Below are 13,131 nucleotides of genomic sequence, written 5' to 3' on the forward strand. Positions count from 1 at the left end.
CCTAGACGCGCCCTATGAGGAAACCGACTCCACGGTCAGTCTAATGAAGGAACAGCCTGCTACGCATATGAACAAACATATGCTGTTTTATGCCCTGTTAAGTATTTCTGTACATCTGCACGCACTCCTGTAGCTGACTGATCCCAAAATAACTTCTTTCCAAGTTCTAGCAAGTATCTTCTGGTCACCTTAGAAATTGATGGAAACTTCCAAATCACAGTGCCTGGATCCTATGGAACTCTTTAATTATCAGGACATATGCCATGAGGGAAATAGTAATGCACAAGCAGTCCAGCAAATTCTTGGAGTGTATCAAGGATAATTTTTTATAAAAATAATAGACTGACCCATGACCCGGCCCAGCAGGGAGCAGAGAAGCCACATGGGGATCTCCTCGCCTGCTGCTGCTCACCCCACGCTGCTCTGGCAACACGCCTCCTGCATGTGGGGCTGCACTGAGGGCAGCAGCGCAGGGCTGCGTCCCCCAAACCAGTGGCAGGTGCAGGAGGCGCATCACTGGGGCAACACAGGGTGAGCAGCAGTGGGCAAGGAGATCCCCGCACAGTTTCTCTGCTGCCTGCCACGCCAGGTCACGGGGGAAGAAAGCAGGGCACAGCAGTGAGCAGGCCTGCTGTTCCCTGCCAGCACAGGTAGGGCAACTCCAGCAGTGAGGCATGGACACAGGGAACAGAAGCTGAGCCCAGCAGCGACCTGCCCCTGCCCTGTACAAAACTGGGAGCCCACGTGCCACCCCCCCCAATTCCTTGGCTCCCTGGGACCTCTGGAGGAGCCACTGGGCTCCAACCGCCTCAGAAGCCGGCCCAGCCAGGGCCCAAGCTCAGCCCCCGCAATTTTTTTTCCCTCCCTCTGCCCACAAGTAGCCACAGAAAGCTGTGGTTACTCAAAACTGTATACCATGGTAGGCAAAATGGTATACAGAATATTAACTGCAGATAGTCAAAACTGTGGCTGGCAAAAACCATGGTCGGCAAGGGAAACCTGTAACGCCATATTTACTGCAGTCTTCACAAACAGGGGCAGCTAGCTAACACATGACAAGCATAATTGGTAATAAAGACAGGGAAGGAGTCAGACAGCCCAGGGCATTTTTAACCAGGGTGCCAGGGCATGCTGAGATGCTGTCATATCCTTTGAAGAATGCCATGAGGTTCCAAGATTTAAGCAAGGGGTGAAGACATAAATAGATGAGCTATGTAGGTAAACAGGCTCAGGCCTGTCCCTGCCTGAAGACACAGGGACCACCTTCAAGGGCTGCTTGGGGCCCTCTATGCCCCAAACACACCCCATCATGCCCCACACACCCACTCCCTGCCTCACACACTTGGGAAGGAGAGGCTGGGGGCTGGAGCAGAGGGTCAGGTGGAAGGGCATTCAGTCAGGACTGGCCATGAATGTTTACAGATGGGTCTGGGTACAAAAAAGGTTGAGAACCACCGCACGAGGGTATTGAAGGAATTGGCTGACAATTTCAGAGCTACTAGCTTTTCTCTTTGGGAACTCAGGGAGGTTGGGTGACTGGAAAAGAGCAAATATAGTGCCCATCTTTAACAAAGGAAAGAAAGACAATCCAGGGAATTATACACCTCTATATCTGATCTGGATACCTGGTAAGATCGTGAAGCAGGTCCTTAATGGACCTACAGTGAAGCACCTTCATGAAAACAAGGTGATCAGGAAGACCCAATATAGATTCTTCAAGAGCAAGTCTGATTTCCTTCTACAAGGAAAGTTGGGGGCAGGGGGAAACACAGGCGCAAGTGGGTGTAATACACTTTGACTTTAGCAAGGCTTCTGACATAGCTTGTTAATGAAAATGTCATAGGAGACTAAGGAAATACAGACTACATTGGGGTGGGCAATTATTTTGGGCGGAGGGCCGCTTACTGAGTTTTGGCAAGCCATTGAGAGCCACATAACAGGCAGCCAGGGGCAGATAAATATTAATTTTCTAAATTTTTTAGCGGCCCCGCGGGCCGGATAGAATGGCCTGGTCGGCTGCATCCGACCCATGGGCCACATTTTACCCACGCCTGGACTAGGTGGAAGTATTGTACAGTGGATAGGAAACTGGCTGGATCATTTTATTTGCTATCTAGATGGGCAGAGGTATCACATGGGACTTTTTAGGGACCTGCCCTGGATGTGGCGTTCTTCAACATCTTATTAATGATTTGGCTGATGGGATTTAGTGCACACTTAGCAAATTTGCAGTTGACACCATGATGGGCAGGGCTGCAGACACTGGAGGCAAGGTTGGGATCCAGAATTACCTGGACAGACTGGAAAAGTAACCCACAATCCAGATGAAATTCAACAAGGACAAGTATAAAGTTCTGCACTTGGGATGAAATAACTGCATGCAAAGACACAAATTGGGGAACGACTGGCTAGGCCAGTGGTCACCAACCCGGGGATCCTGATCTACCGATAAACCCCAGAGCCTCTTTGGGTTGATCCTGGGCTGGGGGAATAGCTGGGCTCATGTGCATGTGCGCGCACACACCAGCCACCCCCAGTCCCAGCAAGTCAATCTGTAAGGGAGGGAAGGTGCAGGGGCAGCCCACAGCAGCAGCTACCTCACCCCGGACCACAGGCCCCCAGGGCCTCCACCAGACTGCGCCCAGCGGCGGCCCCCAGGGCCTCCACCAGACTGCGCCCAGCAGTGGCCCCCGGGGCCTCCACCAGACTGCGCCCAGCGGCGAGAGCCCCAACCCCCCACAAACCCCTGTGCCACAGAGTCCCAGGGCCGGCCAGGCCTGATCCCACTTTGTGCCATAGCTGGGCTGTGCTGATCCACGCCCGTCCAGTGGCCAGAGGAACATGACATCAGTCCCAGCCCAGCTAGGACTCTGGGGCCCAGGGGGAGGGGGGGCTCCCGCCACTGGGCACAGCCCAGCGGAGGACCCAGGGGCCTGTACCCCCCACCACCTGTGATCCAGGATGAGGCAGCTGCCTGCTGCACCTAGAGCACAAATGCAGAGGCATGGGCCCCTGAGGCCTCTGCCAGGCTGCGCCGAGCAGCAGGAACCCCCACCGCCACGGGCCCCAGCTCAGTGCAACCCAGCAGTGGCACAGAAGTGGGATAAGGGTCAGGCCCAGGCCTGGGACTCTCTGCAGCCCAGGATCCCATAGTGGGGGGGCTCTCACCACTGGTCACAGCTCAGCAGAGGCCTCGGGGGCCCTACCCCCCACCTGTGCTCCAGAGGCCTATGGGATGTGCACCCCCACCTGTGCTCCAGAGGGCTCAGGGTTGTGTGCCCCCCCCGTAGCGATTTTAAGTTTGCTATTATAAATTAAGCTTGTTATTGTACTTTTATATGTTGTCATTGCATTTTTATATAGCAAAACAAGTATTCTTTTTTATGATACTAGAATGTATGGATAAACAAGTATGAAGTGATTGGTAAGAGCAGAAATAAGCTATGTGTTACCAAATGGTGAGCTATACTAAGAGGCTGAAAAGTTCAATTCAGAATCCAGTCTGTACCAGGCGAAGAATAAAGATGGACAGAAAAGACAAGGTTGAAGACAAGGTCTGCAACATCTCAAAGCTAGAGACTCTGAACAAAGCCGACACCAGTGATAATGGAAGAATGTTGTAAACAGAGCGATTGAACAGCAATACCTAAAGGCAATGATGCATGGGTTTAACTGCTTGTCAGGATGGAAAAGTACTAAGATTTCAAACAAAGGAGCCACAGAATCAGAAAAGGCAGATCAGTCACCCAACACCAACTTGATAACCCCTATAAAGGAGAGGAACTTAGGAGCAAGAGATGGGACATTCTGAAACTTCACTGGAACACAGACGCCCCATTCCTCATCTCTCAGGCTCACTAGGTTGTCCACCTGAGTGTAGCATTGAGGAATGGACTTCAGTAACTATAGTATCTGCAGTGATTGCAAGTGGGATTGTGTGTGTGTGCATGTATGAGCTCTTTTGAATATTATAATCAATAAACACAGCATCTTGTCTTCTCTCCCTCATAAGGTCTCGCTCATCATTTGAGCTAATTGGTAATTTGTGTAACACCCCCATCTGTGCTCCGGAGACCTCAGGGGCCTGTGCCCCCCACCCCCCACCTCTACTCTGGGCACAGTGGGCAGGCAGCAGCAGCCACCTCCACCCAAAGCACAGGTGGGAGGGGCACAGGCCCCCAGGGCCTCCACCGGGGTGTGCCCAGCAGCTGGAGCCCCCCCCCGGACCACAGTTGCAGCCAGGTCTAGACCCAATGCCACGCGCATCCAGCTGCTGGGTGGGTACGGTTCAGCAAATCAGCGGCACACAAGTGGGATCGGGCCCCAGCCCAACTATGTCTGGGAAGATCTGGTCGTCCAGAGGCACATGGGGAGGGGGGTTCCCGCCACTGGGCACAGTGACCTTTGGGGCCTGTGCCCCCCCCACCTGTGCTCAGGATGGAGGCAGCTGCTGCTGCAGGCTGCCTGCTGCACCCCAAGCACAGGTGGGGGGGAACACGGGTCCCTGGGGCCTCTGCCAGGCTGCCCCCACCCTGCGCCCCAGGGACAACCAGGAGCACAGAAGGTTTGAGCAGCCCTTTGGGCACACATGGGATCCAGGATGCAATCCTGGCTGCATGTGTGCCCCTCTCCCCCTGCTGCAACCAACCAGAGCCCCTGGCGGAGTTTCCCTGTGGCCCTACCCACTTCCCCTCTTGAGCAACTGGGAACTTGGGATGGCAGTGGGCCAGGGCAGAGCTACCATCTGTAGCCCGCACGCTCCAGGCAAGTGCAGAATTGAAAAAAAGAAAAGCTTGTGTGTGGAATGTCTACTGCTTAGAAGTATTTCCTACGGAGCAGACTACAATAGTAACTAGTACTCTCTCCCGTTTTCTCTTTTTATAGTAATAAAAAAAATACATACCTAGCTAGCTACCATTAACAATGAGTGACAAACCGGGGCCATCTAAAAAGGAACCGAAAACCTACAACTTCCATTTGGAATGGGAAAATGAATTTCTGTTCACAATGCAAAAACATAAGTGCATGTCACACAACTATATCAATACGTAAAAAGGGGAATTTAGAAAGACACCACACAACAATGCATAGCAAATTCAAGGACAGTTTCCCCTTGAATAATACGCTTCGTGCAAAGAAAGGCAGCGAATTGAAGGCCGCTTTGAAAGGTCAAGTTATTTTTTACTAAACCAGCAGCAAAAGGGAAGACCTCTACTAAAGCATCGTTTCGAGTTTCCCACGTGATGACAAAACATAAGAAATTGTTCACAGACGAAGAAATATTTAAAAAGGCAATGACTGTGGCAGCAGACTGTTTTTAAAGTCTTTAAATAAGAGGAGGAAATAATGACGACAATCTAGAGCACATCACTTGGTGCTTCCACAGTAGCAAAACAGGTGGAATCTTTGTCTGAAGATGTCTTTCAGCAACTACACCAGGACTTGAATGACTGAGAACGCTTTTCACTGCAGTTCAATGAATCAGCTGACATGACCAACACAGTACAGGCAATTGCTTTTGTTTGCATGGTTTTTAAGGATGCGACAACTAAAGAGGACTTTCTGACTGTTTTGCCCCTTAAAGAGAGAACAAGAGGTGAAGAAATCTATAAGGAATTAAAAAAGTACGTGCTTGAGAAAAACATTCCAATCAAGAAACTTGTTTCAATCACAAGAGATGGTGCATCCGCCATGCTTGGTGCAGAAGCAGGCTTTGTTGCATTTTGTAGAAATGGTCCCGATTTTCCTTCTTTTGTGAATTATCACTGTATAATCTACCAGCAAGCACTGGAAAGTAAAGTTATGGACTTTTCACATGTAACGAAAGTCATTGTCAGAACTGTAAACTCGATTCAAGCAAGAGCCCTTCAGCACTGCCTGTTTAAATCCTTGATGAAGTGGATGCTGCTTACAGTGAGCTGCTTCTCCATGCTGATGCGAGGTGGTTAAGCAGGTGGAAGGTTGTGCAAAGATTTTTGGATCTAAATGCCGAAATCATTACTTTTCTACAATCAAGAAATGAAGTGTGCAATGAGCCATCAAACAATGCACAGCTGCTAGACTTTGGGTTCCTTACAGACATAACGTCCAAATTGAACAAGCCGAACTGCAAACTGCAGGGAAAGGACAGAGACTTATCACATATGATCAGTGCAGTGAATGCATTAAAACTGAAACTGGGTCTGTGGTCCTCTCAGTTAAAGGATAAAATATTGCAGCACTTCCCATGTCTGAAGACAATACTAGAAAAAAATTGAAGACAAAGAAAAATGGTTCCACCCAGAAAAGTTCTGTGCAAACCTGACCAAATTAGCAGAGGAATTCAACAAGCGATTTCAAGAATTAGATGTGATGGAGCCAAGTTGCATGTGCATCTCAAATCCATTCCTACCAGTAGACATTGGTGGTTGGCTGTAATATTCCATCAGGTGTTTGATTTACAAAGTAGTGGAATTGATATGGAGATATTTATCATGCAAAGTGACATTGAGCTAAAAGCCAGATCAAGGGACAGCCACGGGACGGACACAATAGATCCTGGGGTGCCCTGTACTTCCAAAAACTGATCTTCACCATAAAAAGCTTGGAGACCACTGGGCTAGGCTGTAGCGCTGCAGAGAAGAACCTGGGGGTTACAATATACCAGTGATTCCCAAAGTGTGTGCCACACCACACTACTGTGACACCAGAGCCCCCTGTGTGAGGATGTAAATGTTCTTCTCCCTTGTCTGGTACCCAGTCTCCCCCAGCTACTCCAGCAACACCTGCAGCTATTCCTCTAGGAACTGCCATCACCACTACTACCCTCCCTGCCCCAGACAGCACCTGTGCCAGCGCCCCTGACCAACAGGCCCATACTTCACACAGTCTGGCTCATCCCCTCCACGCCTTCTATGCGCCCAGTATCAGCAGGAGTTGCTGTGGGGATGCTCACTAGCAGGTAAGACCCTGCAACAGACTCAGCAGACACAGCAAGGTGAAGTCCTACCCTTAAGTGTCACCAGCTAGATCACCTATTCTCAACTTTTTTAGACTCCATATCATAAGGCCACACTCCATATCACATCTGAATTTAAATCTATCACAGTGATGTTCAACTGGGCTGCTGCAAAAGATAAAAAGGTTGAGAACCTCTGGTGGAAAGATGAATCCTTTGCTTAAAGAAAGACTTATTTGGGGTAATTTTTTTAAGCAGTACATCTCAGCAGTGGTATGATTTCCTCTGGCAAGGGAATGGAATGTGTTACATATTTAAAGACAGCTTTTGGATGTAAAAGAGTGATGCATGGCACCAAATTTAATCCAGGGGAAAAGTATGTCCCAGGTTTCAAAAGTCTGAGTAACAATGCAAGATACCATTAGCTGAATATAAGCCAAGTGTGCTTTGGTTGCAAAAAAGAGCAACAGTATGCTGGGCTATCTTAACACAGTATCACTTGCAAATGAAGGAGAGTCTAAATCAGCACTAGAAGACTCACCTGGAGTACTGTCCATTTTTGGGCCCCAAACTTCAAGAAGGTTGTGGACAAAGATTGTTAAGAGTCCAAGAGAATGAAAAATTATTAGAAGCCTGGGAAGGAAAAATTCTCAGGAAAGGCTGAATGAACTAGGGTTATTTAGTCTGAAGAAGAGAAGATCAAGTGGAGATTTGGTAACAGTCTTCTTCAAACACCTGAAGGGTGATTATAGAGAGGATGGAGATGGGCGTTTCTCTGTAGTCATAGGGGACAAGACTAGGAACAATGGCTTCGAACTGCAGCAGAGGAAATTTAGGTTGGAGGTTAGGAGGAATTTTCCAACTATAAAAGTTTCCAGGGATGGGGATTCCACAAGGGCAGGCTGGACAGACATTTGGCTGAGAAGGTTTAGTTGAGGATAATCCTGACTTATGCAAGAGGGCTAAACTACACAACTTTGTGAGGTCCCTTCCAGCTCTACTTTCTTATTATCCAACAGACTAATATTAATGTTAGAAATTCAAGCACAGCTCACGATCATTTTATTTTTACTATGTACTTTCAAAATCACATGAACAAAACTGTTCACAATTACTGTTTTAGGATTTTTAAAGAAATAAAAACAAGTTGTACATACATCAAAAACAGAGAATACAAGAAAGGCAAAATCCTGTTTTTAAGTTTCATATCAAGCTTTTATGAAAACACTCATTTCTTTTACTGCATTAATTTTGTACAATGACAGAAGAGAGAACATTTCAAAGCATCACTAATTCAGCTATCGAGTTAATGTGGAGGAGACTGGCAATTTGTTTCCTACTGGGTAAGTGTCTGAATTTGGATTTAGGAACCTCTTTCAAATAAAAAAGCACAACCCACAAGGAACACTTCAGGACCCACCCCTTAGACAAAAGCAAAGTGCCCCAATCACCCACATCAATCCTTAAAAATACTGTTGCTACTCCATTCTAGGGCACAAATGCCAACACCCCCAAGAATGTTCTGCTAAATGTACCTAATAATTAGGGCTGTGCGAAAGTTCGCCACCAGTTTTGTTTCAACTCATTTCGAGATCAAAACAGGGAAATCGAAACAAAACAGGAGTCATCGAAACAGGCTCAAAACAAAATGAGACACATTGAAACATTTCGAAATTTTCAAGAAACGTGGGAAGAAGGGGGAAAGGGGGAAGGAGTGCTTTCATTATTGACTATTTAGCTGGCCAGTGACTGGCATCCTTCCCTGGGGTCCCTTCCAACCCCAAGGCTCTGGAGGAGGGATGGAAAAACAGCATGTCACGAGTTCTGTCTGTCAGCAGCTAGGGGTGCAGGGCCCAAGAACCCCCCCTGCACCTATCTCCTTAACAGCTGGCAGGCTTCATGGCTGCAGCAGGGCCTGGCAGGCCTGCAGTTTTCACCCTCCTCTGCCCCAAGACAGACACAGTCCCATAAGCACCCATGACATGAGTTTTACCTGTCAGCAGCTAGAGGTACAGGACCCCAGAACCCAGAAGCCCCTTCACCTATCTCCTTGACAGCTGGCAGGTGTTGTGGCCTCAGCAGGGGCTAGCAGGCCCGCAGCTTTCACCCTGCTGCGCCTTAACACAGTGTCACCCATGTCATGAGTTTTGCTTGTCCGCAGCTTGAGGTACAGTTTCCCCCAAACCCCTGCACCTAACTCCTGGAAACTTGGCAGGCTTTGTGGCCTCAGCACGGGCTAGCATGCCTGCAGTTTTGATCCCGCTGTGGCTTAACACATATACGTGACATGAGTTTTGCTTTTCAAGACTCTGGGGTGCAGTTTCCCCGAATCCCCTGCACCTATCTCTTTGAAACTTGACAGGCTTCATGCCCTCAGAAGGGGCTACCATTCCTGCAGGTTTCAACCAAATTAGGCCAGAAATGACAAAGTTATAGGATGTTTCAAGCTTCCCCGTTATAACCTACGGGCAAAACGTTGAAATAGCATCAAAACAGCGAAACTGTTGACAGAGCAGAACAGCTGTTTCGAATCAAAACAAAATCGAAACAGAACACTGTTCCATTGATACATCGAAAGGCTGATCAAAATGGAATGCTGCCATTTCACACAGCCCTACTAATAATTACACCTTTGAAATAATATTTTAAAGGAGTAAGAGTTGAAAGATTACCACTTTTTGCAGCAGGCCTACAAAGATGAAGTTATTAAACTAAGCATCATAAGACAATGGGGCTTGGCATTAACTGGAGAGGAAACAATACAGCCGGTCTAACCAGAATGACAGCAAAAAAATCAAATCAAATACAAAATGAATATTTTGCTCTCCTAAAGAAATAAAAGAATGAACACTCTGCCACCTCAAAGATGGGAAAGTAGTTAATTCAGTGGATCGCAATCTGGGTGCCATTTCTAGAAGAAGCATACAGGGTCAGACCTAGTAGGGCTGCAGCAGGACTGAGTACTCCTGTGATTAAGGAGCCCACACTTCTACCACAGCCCTTCCCTACCTAGCTCTGCACAGGGAACATGGAGCAGTTCCACCTGGCCACAGCAGTAGTATTACCCCAGTTAAGAAACATGAGGGCAAACTGAGGCAGTAAAATGGTGGTTCTCAATAAGGGTGCTGCCAAAGTTAGAGAGGTACCCCGAATCCAAAAATGGTTGAGAGCCACTGAGTAAGATAAGTGCTCAGAAAATACCAGGAAAAGGACCATTTCCACACTACAGAGACAGACACCCCATCCCACAGCATAACTTGACTGTCTGACCTAAGAGAAAGAGTTTCTTCCTGATTCCAAATTTAGCAGTTAAATATGACCCTGAGTGGAAGACCAAAACCCTCTAGCCAAGAACCTCTGGGTTTTTTAAGTACCATCAGGAAGATCTGTACACCTAGGCAAAAGCACCCCATCCTGGAATAAATATATTCCAATACTTTATAGGCAGGGGGTCCCAAAATATGGCCTTGGGGACAAATGTAGCCTGCAAGCCCCTTTTTGACAACCCAAAGCCTGGTAGTACTTCTTTTTTGAACAGTTAAATATAAGCTTAAAAAAGTGGACCATAGCCATGGCATCTGACTTGCACAGCATTATGAGGCATGCATGGAGGATATTAAGAGTTTTTAATCACACTAATCGTGCACAAGACCAATTTTCCGAAATGGCCCTTTGGGCGTAAATCTTTGGGAATCCCTACTTGCTAGAAGCTGGCAAAAACTTGGTAGCAGGCTTCCAAGCAGGTAGGGGATGGTACCAGTCCAAACTTACCCAAGTACAGGTGAGCACGAGCTTCACTCAAGAGACATTCCTTGAATCAGTAAATAGTTAATTTACATAGATATGGGTCATTCAGTCATGCAAGAAGCACCATGATGTTGACAAAAATAAAAATGCTCCAAGAGAAAATGAAGTAAGCCTATTTTGTTGTAAAACACCAAGATAAGGTGTTGTGCTTCATTTGCAAACAAAATACCAGAAATGAAGGAATACAATATAGATCAGCATTACAATACAAATCATAGTTCTTACAATTAGTTTGTTGGTGATAGTCAACAGAAGATCAAAGGTCTTTTTGCACAACAGTCACATTTTTAAAAGGTTGTCCAAGGCAACAAAGCTTCTGTGTTGGCCAACTACGTAGTGGCTCATGAAAAAGTAAAGGGTAAAAACCTTTTACTGACGACAAGTTCTTCCAAGACTGCACGCTGAAAGGTGTGGATGTAGTTATTCCAGAACAAAAAAAAAAATCTTGCATTTAGTCAGGTCAGCTTGCCTAAAATGACAGTGGGATGCAGAGTTGAGGACATTGGTGATGATGTGACACTACAGCTTCAGGATACTGATGACAAGTCAATTGCTTTAGATGATGGTACCGATGTTGTAGTTACCACTCAGGTCCGTATTTTCATTCGTGAAGTTACAGATTTTCAAATACATGAAGGGCTCCTTTCACTTGAAAGCCTGAAAGACCAAACCAGAGGAGTAGACGTGTTTAATGCAGTGTGCCGTGCATTTGGGAATTACGTGGGCATCTTTCACTGGTGTCACTACAGATGACACCCCATCGGGAGCTAAAATTGGAGTAGTGGTACTACTAAACCAGAAATTTACTGAAGAAGACTATGTGGTTCATTCAACAGATATAACTTATTACCATTTAGTTATTCATTGTTGCTCAAGCTCTCAGGATGGACCAGATCACGAGTGCCGTTGTGTTAGTATGTGAACTTCATCAAATTGAGAAGCCTCAATCACCAGCAGTTTAAAGGCCTTTTTAGAAAACATATAAGACTCCCAAATCGGCTTCAATCTCACAAGTGCCACCCTGAAACACTTTTTTCTTTTGAGGAAAGAAATGTTGCATTTCTGAATGAAAAAAAAACCACAAAATTTTCCTCAGCTGACTGATACTTAGTGGCTGTGTGATTTAGCATTCTTAGTCGGCATCACTGGTCTTCTAAACTTCTTGAATTAGAAGCTTCAAGGTCATGTGTAGATCACGTCAGCATTTTTTATGGTGCAAGTCCTCAACAAGAAAATTAAAACTGCGGAAGCAACTGAAAGGCGGCAACATTGCTAGTTTTGCAGCATGCAAAGTGCTCTTGGATGAAGAAGCAAGTGCACTGAAAGTTCTGTGATCCAAAAAGTATTTCCCAAATAATTCTGCATTTGTTAGAAGAATTCAGATGGCACTTTTCAGATTACGTCTCACAAGCAGGCACTGACTATTTTTCAATGTCCATTTATATAAATGTTTTTTAAAAATAATAGTTTTCTGTTTTTATATTGAAATATTTTAAGCAATTGTCAGAAGACAGTAGTATTCTTTGGGGGAGGGGGGGGGTCATTATTCCTTCCTGGCTTCAGATGGCAACCAGTAAAAACACTGAAGTATGGTTATTACCAGATGCCTTCCAACCTACAGACACTCTACACCCCAGCCTGGGAACTGCAAAACATGAACCTACATACCACACATACTGATTAAACCACAACTCCCTGTCCTATTACTCCATCCCTCCCATAAACATATCCAGTTCAATCTTGAAGCAATTCAGGTTCTTCATACTCCTACCATTTCACTTCAAGGATCATTCCAAAACTTCACTTTGCTGACAATTCAAAGGCATCTTCTTCTGATTTGCTATCCAAGATGTATCCATAATGATATTTTGCTTGTTTTACAGCCTCAAACCGCCCCCCTCCCACACCCTTTCTAATATTCACCCTAGGAACATAAAAGAAAAGCATGATTATATCCCCCCATAATCACCATTTTAGTCAACTGAAGTCAAGCTCCTTTAAAATTCTTTCAAAAGAAAAAGGTCTCCTTAACCATCTTAGTGGCCCTTCTTTGCACATGAGGACAGGGAGAGGAGTGTGCATCTCAGTCTAAGGCACTGATCTTAAGAAAATGCTCAAGCATTCCTAAATCCTATATTTCATCACATTACTTTTTTTTTTTTTTCTTAAGACAATAAAGGCCTAATTAAATTATTATGCCTTGTAAATTCAGTCACTTAAATACTTCTAGGCAACAAGGTCAGAATCTGCTTGAATATTCTGGCTTAAAAACCCTTCCCACATCATAGCTATTACTTTACAATTTGTGTACTGTACCTATATAAGGTTTTTAAAGCAAATTAATTTCTTATAAACCAATGGCAAGGTTTCCATAAACACTTGGAATT

At 45.9% G+C, this 13,131-nt stretch overlaps 1 protein-coding gene across 10 annotated transcripts in view; it reads right to left on the reverse strand.

The window, feature by feature from the left end:
* PHF20 (PHD finger protein 20) overlaps positions 1 to 13,131 on the reverse strand; it is a 217,609-nt gene that overhangs the window by 185,860 nt on the left and 18,618 nt on the right. The window lies entirely within an intron of this gene.

This window comes from Alligator mississippiensis, chromosome 9 (genome assembly GCF_030867095.1).
Source record: "Alligator mississippiensis isolate rAllMis1 chromosome 9, rAllMis1, whole genome shotgun sequence".
NCBI classification, from domain to species: Eukaryota; Metazoa; Chordata; order Crocodylia; family Alligatoridae; genus Alligator; species Alligator mississippiensis.